Source organism: Anser anser (assembly GCF_964211835.1).
Source record: "Anser anser genome assembly, chromosome: Z".
NCBI classification, from domain to species: domain Eukaryota; kingdom Metazoa; phylum Chordata; class Aves; order Anseriformes; family Anatidae; genus Anser; species Anser anser.
The window spans coordinates 82,464,916-82,477,843 of record NC_139723.1 but is presented as its reverse complement, the minus strand read 5'-3'; the positions used below and the strand labels follow the sequence as shown (position 1 = coordinate 82,477,843).

The window sequence follows — 12,928 nt, the reverse complement described above, 5'->3', positions numbered from 1 at the left end:
ATGACAGAGATGCTGATCATCCAGAATGGCTTTTAGGGTAGATCTGAGTCCTACTGTTGGTTTGACATCAAAATATGCTTCTCCACAATTTAAAACAGCTCAAGTATAGCATTTAATGTTCACTGGCAATTAAGATCAGTTTGATCTGGAATGTTTGACAATCAGTTTATTTCCAGATTTCTAGAAGGAAAATGAAAGTTTAGAAATCCTGCTTATCTGGGGGTACACGAACCTGTGAGACACTCAGAACACTTCATTTAAAAATATTCACTGTATTCCATTATAGAAACTCACGAACAAAGATCTTATATGGGAGGGCTTTGATTTGACCTGATAATGAATGTCACTGTTCAGAGCTCATGCCAAATATCCCCAAAACTTCACTGGTTAGTTTTTAATAGAGATTGAGAAAATCTGTGGAAACCATGGGGATAAAATAAAGGCTGGTTTATTCACTGATCTTGTGCAACATTATAGTTTACTCAAGAAACTGCCAGGAGATGCCAGATAAATTCAGAGGTCAGGTGTGATAACTACAGGAAAAAGTGCTCAGTACAATATATTTTGTGTTCTGTAACAAATGACTTTCTTACAGATAAAACTCAGAAAGTATCAGATGAGTAATAATCCTTATTGTACAGATGATGAATAATAAGGGAGAAAAACAGAGACGAGATCACAGGAGGAATCTGAATTGATTATCTGAGAAAGGAACTTGCAAAATTTGGGGTTAATACCCATGTTTTAATAGTTAGTTACTCTCTTTCCCTCCTCTATTATCCTCTAAATATCCCATAACATATTTTCCCCTTTGAAAGGAAAAGTTTATCCATTATCAAATAAATCTTTCAATGAAAAGCTGCTGAGAAACCTGTAAAATCTAACTGCCATTTATGCCATTGTGAGGAAGACTTAAAAAGTGTTGGCGTAAGTAAACGCAAATCCGGGTAGTTTTCCTTGAAATTCCAGTGAACCATTTTGTGGCCTTCAGGTTCAGAAATGGTGGTCTCTGTAAACTGAGATGCTTGTGACAGTCTCTGCAAGAGATAAAACAAACAAACAAACAGAAGACGAGTTTACATCTGAAGATAAACTACTCACCAGGCATCAACATTGCTGAGCAGGGTGAAAACCGTCAGGTCAATCAGTCTTATGTAAAAATGTGTTACCATTCCCCCTTCTAGTCATGCTTGGGGACTAGTAGGGGAACATCTGTCTGCAGGACTATTCATCTGTCACTTTTTCCCAGTCATTTAACCTACTTTTATAGGAAGAAAAACTCATTTTACAAGTGTTTGGAGACTTAGAACTTCTCTCCCATTTTCAAGCCATCAGGATTTTCTTAGCAATGACTCATTCGGGTCATATGTTGTAGCTGAGGTTCTTGTTTAAGCTTGCAAGCAGTGGAAAGTATTTCTAATACAAAATCTGCGTGAGTCGTCTTCATGACGTTTCTTCTCTTCCTCTCCAGGGGCAGGGCAGGAAGACACCCAAGTTAAAGATCTAGGTAAGAAAGACCCCAAAGTTTGTGTCAGACTACACTGTCAGAGGAACTTTCATGTACTTCAAAATATAGAAAAATAAAAGTCTTAGCAAATAAGATATTAACACTACAGAATGACCTTCATTATAAGGCAGGACAAGACCAGAAACAACACTTTGTTCATGACTCATGCTCAATAAAGACAGGTCATTGAAAGTGCCAACTCAAGAAAATGATTTTCCCAATCATAATCAGATAAGCCCTGAGAAATAAGAGTAGATTCATAAAGTGTTTGCAGAAATAGCCAATGGGGAGCCTCCTATCTATTGGCAAGACCCTTATTGACGTCACTGAGAGCATGATAGAGCCCAGGATGCAGCAGATGAGGCATTAGGGATACACAAATACCACATAAAAATACCACAGGCATTTTGCTTTTCAGCATTAATAACAAATGTCAACAGCTAAGTGCTGCTTCTAAGTATGAAACCATTATATCCAGCCAGTGGATAATCTCTCAAGACTTCCCAGCAGCCATTTATAGCTTTCTGATAAGGTAGAACATTTGTTTTGTTAGCCTTCCCCAGCCTCTTTTTCTTCAAAACAGCAGTTTTATTTCTGAAAGCAAAAAGATGGGCAGAGGTGAACAGCCGATTTCATGACAAGGTAGATGCAAAGAATAGGATATCAATAAGGGATAAGGAGCACCTTGATTTAGTTGTCATCTTTGTAATAGATTATTTATGACAATATTCACACAGATACATAACCTTTTTGTGATTCACATCCTAATTATCCTTGTGTCAGAAGAACCTTAGATAGTTAGAGCTGGGAAGAGACATTGGCCAAAGGAAGGGATCCCCCCTGCATAAGAAGTAGAGTTTGTGTACTCAGACATGGTATGCGGCCACACTTCAGCTGATATGGTTCACCTTTTGCAGTGTTTCAGATCCATCCCAATCTTTTCTGGTAGTTTTAGTTAAGCTGTAGAATTTTGTATAGGGATGTCTGGAGTGTGAGCATTTTTTTCTTCCAACTGATGATAGTGTGGGAGTGGTAGCTTGCTAAAAGGAGAGTCTCATACAGTGGTAATAATTCAAATTACTTTAGAAAGATTTTCCACATCTTTTCTGGCTACAGCTCAGCTTCTCATAAGCATTTGGGAGCCCAGTTGCCAGTGATTACCCAAAGCTTTGTGAAATCTGAACAAGTCCTTCAGAAAATTTGGGTCTTACTCTCATTTTGCCTAAATTCACCATCTGTGAAGCAGGAATAATGATGCTGTGAAAATGAACACAATAAAGACTGTGACAAGCTCAGTGCCGTAGAAGTACAGACCCTCTAAATACCTCTGAGAGAATTCCACTTCTGGTGCCTTAACCATCAATCGAGGCCTGAGTTAACCACCCTTCCTTCCTGTTTTGAAGTCTGGCAATTTCACCGCATGAAGCTAGGCTCTTGGCAGCCCCACAGAGATTTTCCTCTCGCTTTCTGGTGCTGTTTTATTCTACGAATTGTTTGCACTTCAGGAACAGGAGGATGAATTGGTCTCTGTGGAGCATTGATGCCATTTCAGACTGAATAGGCTGGGGGACAGCTAACCCACATGGCAGAATAAAATACAAAGAAGGCTTTATTAGTGGTCCTCTCCCCTGTTAACCTTTTAAATGCCTCTTTGTGAAGAACTCATTGTGTGATCTTCAAAATTAAATCAGAGATGAGGAGAGGGCAGTGTAAATTCTAGCAGGTGGAAGGGTCACAAAACAACCAGTCTTAGCTATGCAAACTTTATTCGTATTGGGAACATATGCTTGGGAATTCACTTTTGCTCTTCATCCTACTGCTTATGAGGTTGAGAAACAGAGCCCTGTCTTTATACATATGGGTATGGATGACTGCTGAATTTTCATGTTTGCTATACTCTGGCAGGTCCTTTTTGTGTGACATCCCAAATAGACAGAAGATATTTTGCCTTCATAACTCATTCTAGTTTTACCAGTTTTATTTACTGATTTTCCTTCCCACCCTTCATATTGGTGAAAGTCAGTTCTTGAATCTTTGGCAATACAAAAAAAAACAGTCTTCTCTGTTACCTTAAAAAAAAATACCCATATTTATGTCTTTTGCAACATATTCATCTTTCTGCCTCAGGCTTCTTACCTCTGAAGTTTCAGAGAACCAGGCACGTCCTGTCTGGAGAGGAAAAGACTAAAGGGAGTCATGATGAATGTCCATAAACACATAAAGGAATGTCCCTGAAAAAGGAGAGGAACCAATTACCTTCATTAGTCAAAGAGGAAAAAAAAAAAAAAAAAAAAAAGGATTGATAAACTCTGTGTGAAGCATTGAATATTTAGGTTGACTGTTATGGAAAACTTCGTAACTATTAGTACATTTAAGGCAATGAAGCAAGTCACCCAAGGGAGGTAGTCAGATCACCTTTACTGGAGATAGTCAAGGGAAGGTTTGACACTCATCCATCAGAGAAGTGGAAGAGATAATTAAATCAGACTTGCCCCAGGCAAAATGATGGACTACATAATTCACTAGTGCTCCTGTTGAACCCAGCAGATTCTATATTTTTCCTTCTTAATTGGAAAGATATAGGGATGTGCGTGTGCATGTGTGTGTGTAAGAAACTGGTTTATATATGTGCATGCATGTACTTGTGTGGTTGTACCAACTTCCTATTGGTTTGCTTTTTCTATGGAATAACTAGCCTAAAGATCTGTATTAGGAAGGGATGTTTCTCTCCTTGGATTTTTTTCCCCCTCATTTTGACAGGTTTACTTTGAATCACTTCAGCAATTTTTCAGATGTTTGTGTGCAGTGTTGTGAAGCAGATAAGTACTAGTGGCTGCTAGTCTTAATTTTCCCCCTTGATTGGATCTGTTTTGCTGAAATTTAACCTTTAAAATACACATCTAGACACAAAGAGTTACCTGCTCACCTGCCTTGACTCCTCAGTGCCACCTGCAGACCGGGTGAGCACCTTCAGAAGGTGCTTTTATCTCATCCCCACGAATGGGATAAAAAACAGTGTGTCTCTGGAACTGCCTCTCTTTTTCCACTGGTTTTATAGGGAGCCCAGGCAAATCTTACATTATTAGATATCTAAAGATTAGACTATTAGGCATCTAAAATTAGTCATTGTGAGTCCTGCCCTTTGCAGCCCTGCACGGTCTGTTTTCCCATGCCTCTACTTCCCTGGCGATAAAGCAGGGTAATGGCAACAGCGAGGTACCTAGTGTGCTGTGCATGTTGCCTATTACAATTATCATGATTGTCTCAGTGTTACTTTGTGCTTCTCCATCTGTTTGCAGCCTCCATCTGTTGCCTCTCCTCTTGCTTTCAGGTAAGTCTAAAGACTTAGATAAACCTAAGGGTTAGGTTGTAAGTTGTCTCTGGCAACGGACCCTTTTTTTCCTTGCTGCGTTTACATTGCTTACTGCAGTAGGACTCTGATGTTTGACCGTGGCCTATATATGCTACAGCAATACAAGTGATGATAATAATAATAATAGTAGATTTCCTTGATCTTGCAGTCTGTGGTCCAAGAAATGCTGCTATGACATAAATCATATACTATTTCATTTTGATTCGGTTGAGCTGTGTGGTCTTTGAAAGCAAGGTGTGTTTTTTCAGTGTTTGTGTAGGCAGCAAGAAAGATCATTGCTTGGCCTCACAGCTCAGAGGAAGAGACCAAATGCAAACTAATTGTATACAGTAAATCAGATCTCAATGGGGTCAGCAGCAAATGGACAGATGGAGGAAGATTTTCTGCCTTCTCATCCAGTTACCGCTACTCAGTGTGTCACTAACTCGCTCTCCCTCTAGGGCAGCAACCTTCCCAAATTCTCTGAATATCCAAGACCACTGTTACATCGTAGATGAGATAATTAAAGCATTTCTCTTAGCCAGTGTTGTTCCTTACTTCCTAACATACTTTTATGGTTATGTCCCACTGCTAGAGTTAAGTGTAGACCTGGTCTAGCTGCGTAACAATAATGGGTGAAGATGTCGGTTCTTCAGTTTCATTCTAAAGTATCCTCAGGGTATGTTATGGAATGACAAAGCTCATCCAAATTTACTAGACTGAGTGAAACCCTTTATTCTTCACAGCTTTCAATGAGTCAGAGCAAAATATATTGGAACCCACACAACCATCTCATCACTTTTCCCATGACCCTTTGTCACCATAGACGTTCCTGGTTGTTACTCCATACAGCAGTATATATGTATATATATAAAATAAAAATAAAAACAAAACCTTAATATATTTCCATGCATCTGGTAGCTCCCATTGGCTTCCAAAGCAAAAAAGACACCATGTGCCCCCCTCCCCAGCACGCATACAAGATGGTGTCTTTGTAAAACAGTCTACAGCAATTGCCTAAAGTGTGGTCCTCCAGTTGTGCTAACCCACAGGTTACCTTGGATTGCTAGCAGTCTCTTGTCCCCTTCGGACTAGACACCTTACATTTCTCACTTGCAGGTTATATACTTAAAAAATGCAAAAATAACTGATCCCAAGTCTCTGAGATGGGCCACTGGGTGTCCCACAATAGGAATCAGCTCTGGATGAGTGACAAGTTTAAGAGACTATTGGTATCCATACTCTGATTTTCCAGCTATTTCATTTTTATGTTAACACATTCTTTCACTGGTAGGCAAAAATAAACCCCCAAACAACAACAAAAAACCTGATGCTAACTATACTACATGAAATAGAGGCTGTTAATTTGCCTAGTTAGGAAAACAGACCATAACTTTTATTTTACTAGGGCTATCATCTTTCAAACACTTAAGCATGTGCTTAACTTTAAACCTGTGAGGCCTTTTTGAAGACATTGTAGCTATTTACATACTTCAGCCCATTGTTTAGTCTTCATAGGATTAGCGCTGACATTAGCAGCCTTAACTTTCTGTGTCGTTTCCTAGTTTTGCATAACAATAATGGTAACTTTCTGTCTGATGTGATTTACACAACCCATCATTTGCCTTTGTCTAGGAAGCTATAAATCAATACTTTTTTTTTTTCTTCCTTTTTTTTTTTCTATTTTTTTTTTCCCCAAACTGATCTTCAGTCTGATTCTCTGGGCTGTAACTGTGATTATGCCTGTTCCCTCTGTTTTCCCTCCAGGTTTTCTTGGATGTCTTCCACCAGCAAAACACTTCTCATCTAATTGGGACAATGAACTTTATCTTTTTTTTTTTTTTTTTTCCCCTGCCAAACTTTCTTTAACGATCTCTCTTATAGTTAGAGACTGTAATTTCATTTAATTACTTGAAACCATCTAAAATAAACAATTTTAAACCAACAGAACAAAGAGCCATTTATTTTGCTGGTGCCCTCTCCCCATTATCCTTACATTCTTACTGCTAATGGTACTGAGAGATTAAACTTCATCCTACAGGCAGCGACCTACTATCCCGTTTCATTTTAATTTTTCATATCCCCTTTCCCCCATTTTGGCTGGCAGTCCCCCCAGGTTACACATTACATCAAAGTATACATCATTTGCTCTTACTTCTTTCTGCATGCTGCCTCTAGGCTAGGAAATTTGCAGAATGCTGCTGTTGCTGCTGAGAACTAGCCATTTTCCTTTAGTCAAATGTTTTTTAACTTGAAAATGTCAATACAGAGACAAGTCATAAGATCAACTCATAAATATTCACAGGTTGCTTCTTTTGTTTTGTTTTATTTCTATCCCCAAGTAACCCTGTTATCCAGGGTGGTGCTTTACTGGATACTTTGCGCTTATTCCTGAGTAGTCTTTCTCTCATTAGTGCTTAAAGAGGTACCAAGAGTTAAATTTTTCATTAGCAATTCTTGTACTATGTAATATCCTGCATATACTAGATACACAGGGATATTTCCCTTCTGGAAAAATCCTATAGGGCTTTGTAGAAAATTACAAACTCTCTCGTATAATTTTTTTAACCACCTTGTAAAATCGAATGTACAATGAAATATACTTCTATGAGATGGTTCAAAGAAACCTGTGGAGAAGAAATAACTCTCTAATAAATCCTGTAGGTTTTCTGGAGTATTTTCTATATCCTTATTACTTTTTTTTTTTTTTTTTTTTTTGAGCACTGCTAGTTCCACCCCTCTACATGTCCATAGGCTCCTCAGAAAAGGGCATGGAGATCGAGCCAAAAGCATGCTCTGTCATTTCTGTCTATGGACTGGTATAAAATAAGATTCTCCGACTGTCTCCAATCCCCCAGTGGCTTGACATTACGATCCTGTCAGTTCTTTTCTTTAGCAAATTTGCTTAAAATGAATTCTCTCTGCTTCCATTCTTTGGTGGTGGACGTCACCACAGATTCACTGAGTTGGGGGAATCTACCACCAAATTTTGAACCCTTGGCATTTGTGTTCATGCACACCTGAAACAAACTTGGAGTCACAAGTCCAAGACTTCACCAGGGGAGCACTCCCATGCTTAAGCACAAGATGCATGAGGGTGTATCAAGCTGAGTCTAAACTGGGGCAGATGTAATGAGGGGGTCAGCATGAGAAGAGCCAGATTCCTGACAGTGTGCAGAAGTGAAGAGTGAAAAGTTTTAACGCATTTTAGCACAAATGGCAAATTCCAAGTCACTTACAGCCTACCTATAAAGAGAACTGTAATGAACAGCAGCATAGCAATATTTGCAATTTGTTTAGGTGACATCACAGGATCTCTTGTTAAGATATTTTTATTGACAAACAATCATTCTTTTAAGGATAAATTTGTGCTGGGATTGGAGGTGTGAGAGGAATCGAGCCCATTCTAACATCTGCTCTATCGTTATACTATGCCTTTGTTTCCCCAAGCAATATTTCTACTCAATTTTGTAAATATCTATAGCTGAAAATTTAACTGTGAAAATTTAAGGCTAAATGGAAAATGTTTGATTTGCATGGGATGGGCATGAGAACTTCTGTGACCCTGTTTGAGGCAAAGCGCAAGCAGCATGTTTATGGTTAATAAGTAGTATATATTTCTGAGTAAAAACAATGATGTGATCTCACCAGCTGGTTGATTTAATATAAATATTCAAATGCAGAAACAGTTTATTAAACAGATTGGAAATCATCAACTTCATTATTGTAATAGAGCAAATACAGTATCTTGATTTTCAATAAATGGAACAATCTACCGTATGCCGAGTCACTTGCTGTCTGTTACTATATTCTATTAAAAAGAAAATAATGATTCTAACAGAATGTCGTGTAGCCACTCCACGAATTAATAGAATTAGTGCAACAGCCACAAGACAGAATATAAATATTCTATTGAATTATCAATTAAAACCTCATAGCAGTAAAGGTAAACTACATCAAATAAGTGAACAGAAATTATAGACTATTTCCCAAATTCTTGTATTAGTCTTCATCTTGAGCCTGGAATGAAAATTCTTGAGAGTAACAAGTATATAATTACTTGACATTTTTCTTCTTCAAGTCGTCTTAGGAAAACAAATTACATGATGTAAGTGCAGCTCTTTGGATTCGCAAACTGCTGGCATAATGAAGAAAACCCTGTGTAGTTATTATGCATTGAGCATTCATTGATGTTAATTTTTGCTCAAAAGATTGAAGCATAGATCATTTCTCAGTTTCTAATATGAGTCTGCTGAAGTTTCATTCCCACTAGATTTAGTTTGTCCCTGTTGTAAGAAGAAAAGCTTAGTAAATTCGCCTGGTTTGGCTGGACTTTTCTCTTCTCCTGGCAGCTATCTAAAGCAAAATATCATCTGTACAAAAATCAACTTCTTCCATAAGGCAGTTATGGTAATTAGCTACAAGCATCGTAGAGCTGAAAGAATGTCACATGAGGCAGAGGGGTCCTTTGGGGTCATATGTAGGGTTGAGAAAAGGAAACTAAGAAAGGAAAAATATCAAAGAGAAAAATTCCTAATCTTTATTAGTCTCTGGAATCATATTTGTATATAATTTAAAACTGGATGGTGAAATAGACAGGGATAACTGTATTTGTAGGTACCGGGCAGCATAAACTAATAAAGATTTATATTTTTAGTTCCTCTCATATTCTTCCATATTCTGAAGATACTCCAGTTGCATACATAATAATATTACTTGTCCCTATTTTCTATCTGGAAAGGTACCAGTACAGCACCTGCCACGTGACAACATTTTTCAGAAAGGTTTGTCTGCTGTCATAGTAGAAAGAAAATAGTAAGGCTGCAGCATTTTTATTTCTCCAGAGTATCCAGAAAAAAAAAAAAAAAAAGCTACTTAAGTCTATTTTCACTTTTTCACAATATTTAAGTATTTCCAATGGAAATAACTCTAGAAAACATGGATACTTTTCTGGTTCAGTCTTTAGTAGTACTGCCTGCCTTGGAAAAATCATTTTCCTTTTCTGAACTTCCATTTCCTTTCCTATTCCTTCTCTTTCCAATCCATTTTGATTGCAGTGTTTCTCTAACTACTTTAAGGTACATAAAGTGAGTCAAACATGTAGGGTTTTTCTTCATGTCAGTGATATCATAATAATCCCAACAGAGGTTTAAAGACATAATGGTTCTGTCCCCTCAGAAGCACCTTACAGGTGTTTCATGGATAACTGTCAATAGAAAAGAGTTTTTTTTTTGTTTTTTTTTTTTTGTTTTTTTTTTTTAGAAATGGGAAAACGTAAAAATAACACTATTATGTAAAGTATATATAAAATATATTGTTTAGATTTTTTTTTTTTGGGAGGGTGAGGGGAAGAAATAAAGAATTAAAAAAGGGACATCATTACAGTGAAGAAAAGATACTTAGAAATACTGAGGTTTGTTTTTCCAGATTGTTATACTAAATGTACTAAATGTTTTTCAAATCCTGAATTGAAAGGATTTTTTTTTCTTCTACAAAAGTGCGATAGTTTTCCAAACCCGTAAATTTCAATGCCTACTTAATCACTCTTGTGTTTTTTTATGCAGTTCTGAGACTCCCCTAGGAATTCCGCTGTCTCCTTTACCAATTTGAGCCACCAGAAGGAGATATTATTAACGCATACTACACTTGGGGTAATCTTTACTTAACTATCTACTTACAAAGGGCATCCCTCAATGCCTATTTAGTTAAATTTCTGAAAGTTATTTGGAAAATGGGTGGGGAGTAGAGGAGGTCAGGAAATCCATTACTTTAACAAACTTTAAACACTCCTTTCCAGTCTTTTCAGAACAAATTAATAATAGACAAATAGTTTGTGAATAACCCTTCCCTTATATCATCATGACGGGAGTTTTGCTTTGTGTTTGCTTGCCAAATATTTCTGAGTATTTCTGAAAATTAGGAATTGATGATCCTGACCCACATATAATATGATACATATTATACAACATGACCCAGAGCGCTTTCTCACAGCTCTGATCCTGCACCATTTAACACCCTGAACAATTCCTGATTCCAGGGTTATTTATTTTATTTTTATTTTATTTTGTTTTGTTTTATTTTATTTTATTTTATTTTATTTTATTTTATTTTATTTTATTTTATTTTATTTTATTTTATTTTATTTTATTTTATTTTATTTTATTTTATTATTTTATTTTATTTTATTTTATTTTATTTATTATTTTTTATTTTTATTTTATTTCTCTAAGTTTTGCTGCCTGATCTGGTAGTTTATGCCATGTATAGAGAGGAAAAAACATGAAACCCACCAAATTTATTCTCACAAGCATAACTTCCCCTTCCCTCTCTTTTCCTCTCAATCTGTGTATCACATAACTCCCCCAAGAACCAAGGTAATGGATGCAGTTCTCCCAACTAACATGCCTCAAGTTTGTGCACAACTTCCATGTGCAGTCAATGGAGAGAAAGAGCTTCTTTCAAATACCCAGAGGGAGAAATGCTGTCAGACTTATTTAGTGCTTAAACATAAGCACAACGTAGCAGAAAGTTAGTTGGCTCAGTCAGATACCCTAGGTTGCATCCTATGTTCTCCAGTCTGGTTTGGTAGCCGGTCCCAATCTTTCAGTTTTCTGCCAGGCACCAACCCGAAATTTGGCTATGGGCATGATACTTAAACTATCCTTGCCTCTGTTCTACCATCAACAAAATGAGATCTTCCTTCTCTGGGGGAACTGTGAGAATTAATTAGCTTGTGTTTGCCAGAACTTCTGAAGTGCTAAGCAAATGCTGATTAGAATAATTTTACAGGCTTCAGAGGACCGCATATCTCAAGGGATCATGTGGAGAACTCTCGATGGGGAAGTAATGCCGCACACTCAAAAATGCATTTGCAAGACTTTAGTCTATGTTTCACTTGAGTGGATTCATATTTTAAAAATCTTATGGCTCTATTCTTCCTAACCCTGCATACTTCATATCGACTTGTGTTTAATCTTGCATGCAGAGGGTGAAGAAAGTGTCTATAAAGCGGTCCTTCCTCACACCCCTAAGGAATAATCTGTGCTTATCACTATAGCATGTAACTGCAAAGACCAAAATAGCCTTGCAAAGAAATGAATGTTAAGACTTCCCATGGGGAGCTGAAATGGGGAACAGCAAAGTCTTGACCAGAGCACAGGGGGTTATGGACGTGGCAACCTATGACAGGGCAGAGCAGCTACTTTTGCCGGATGTGGTTTTTGCAGAGCTAGGCTGGCCTCAGGGAGAGTCTCAGTTGCTCAGCATTTCCTTCTGCTTCCCTCAGGCTTCTTTGCTTGTACAGTCCGAACCAAGGAAGACTTATTAGATCAAGCTACGGAGCTGTGCCATTATGCGGCTCTGGGCAGGAGCTGGGTTTCCTCTGGCAAAGGCAGCCAGGGGGAGAGGGGCTGAGCCTCTCTGTGTGCACCAGCCTGGCTCTGCCCCATGCACTCTGCAGCTTTGGAAAGCAGTGGCAGGAACCAACAGAATCAGCTGCCACAAGCACAAATTCTGGGACCATTAACTACTCAGTGCCTGCTTGATTTTCCTTTTTCTTTTTCTTCTCTCTCTCTCTTTTAAAATCTCCCCTTACATAAAGTTGCAACATAATAGGCTTTTTAAAATTACTTTCATTTGATCGGCAGATTTTTATGTATATTACTCTTCTCAGACACTTCTGTATTCTTTATTTAGCCTGGTTCTTCATCCTTCTAAAGGGCAAGGTTTGGAGAGTCAGAGGTCTTGAGTCATTTACCACTATGCGATTATCTAGCCAAGTCAGATTTCCCTTGACATGAGTAAGGAACCAGAGCTCACTCTTATAAATTAATTTATGCACATCTTGGTAGAATATCCCGAGTTGGAAGGGACCCACAAGGATCATCCAGTCCAACTCTTGTTTTAAAACGTGCCTATTGCATTCATTCATTAAAATAATGTTACCAAGGGCTGTTGAATCTAGCTTGCCTACCTCATGTCGACCCTCTCCTCAGTCCAGAGACAAGATTCAAATATGAGATACAGGAGAGACAGAATCAGTTCTAGGTTCTGCCATCATCAACCAGCTG

General features: G+C 37.9%; 1 long non-coding RNA gene across 1 annotated transcript in view; it reads right to left on the bottom strand.

Moving 5' to 3' along the window:
• Positions 1-9,082: 9,082 nt before the first annotated feature.
• The window catches only part of LOC310890000, a 15,368-nt gene continuing 11,522 nt past the window's right edge, over positions 9,083-12,928 (bottom strand). The window contains exon 3 of the long non-coding RNA XR_014576960.1: positions 9,083-9,145. This is a non-coding gene — a long non-coding RNA (uncharacterized lncRNA). The remainder of the gene's footprint in view (positions 9,146-12,928) is intronic.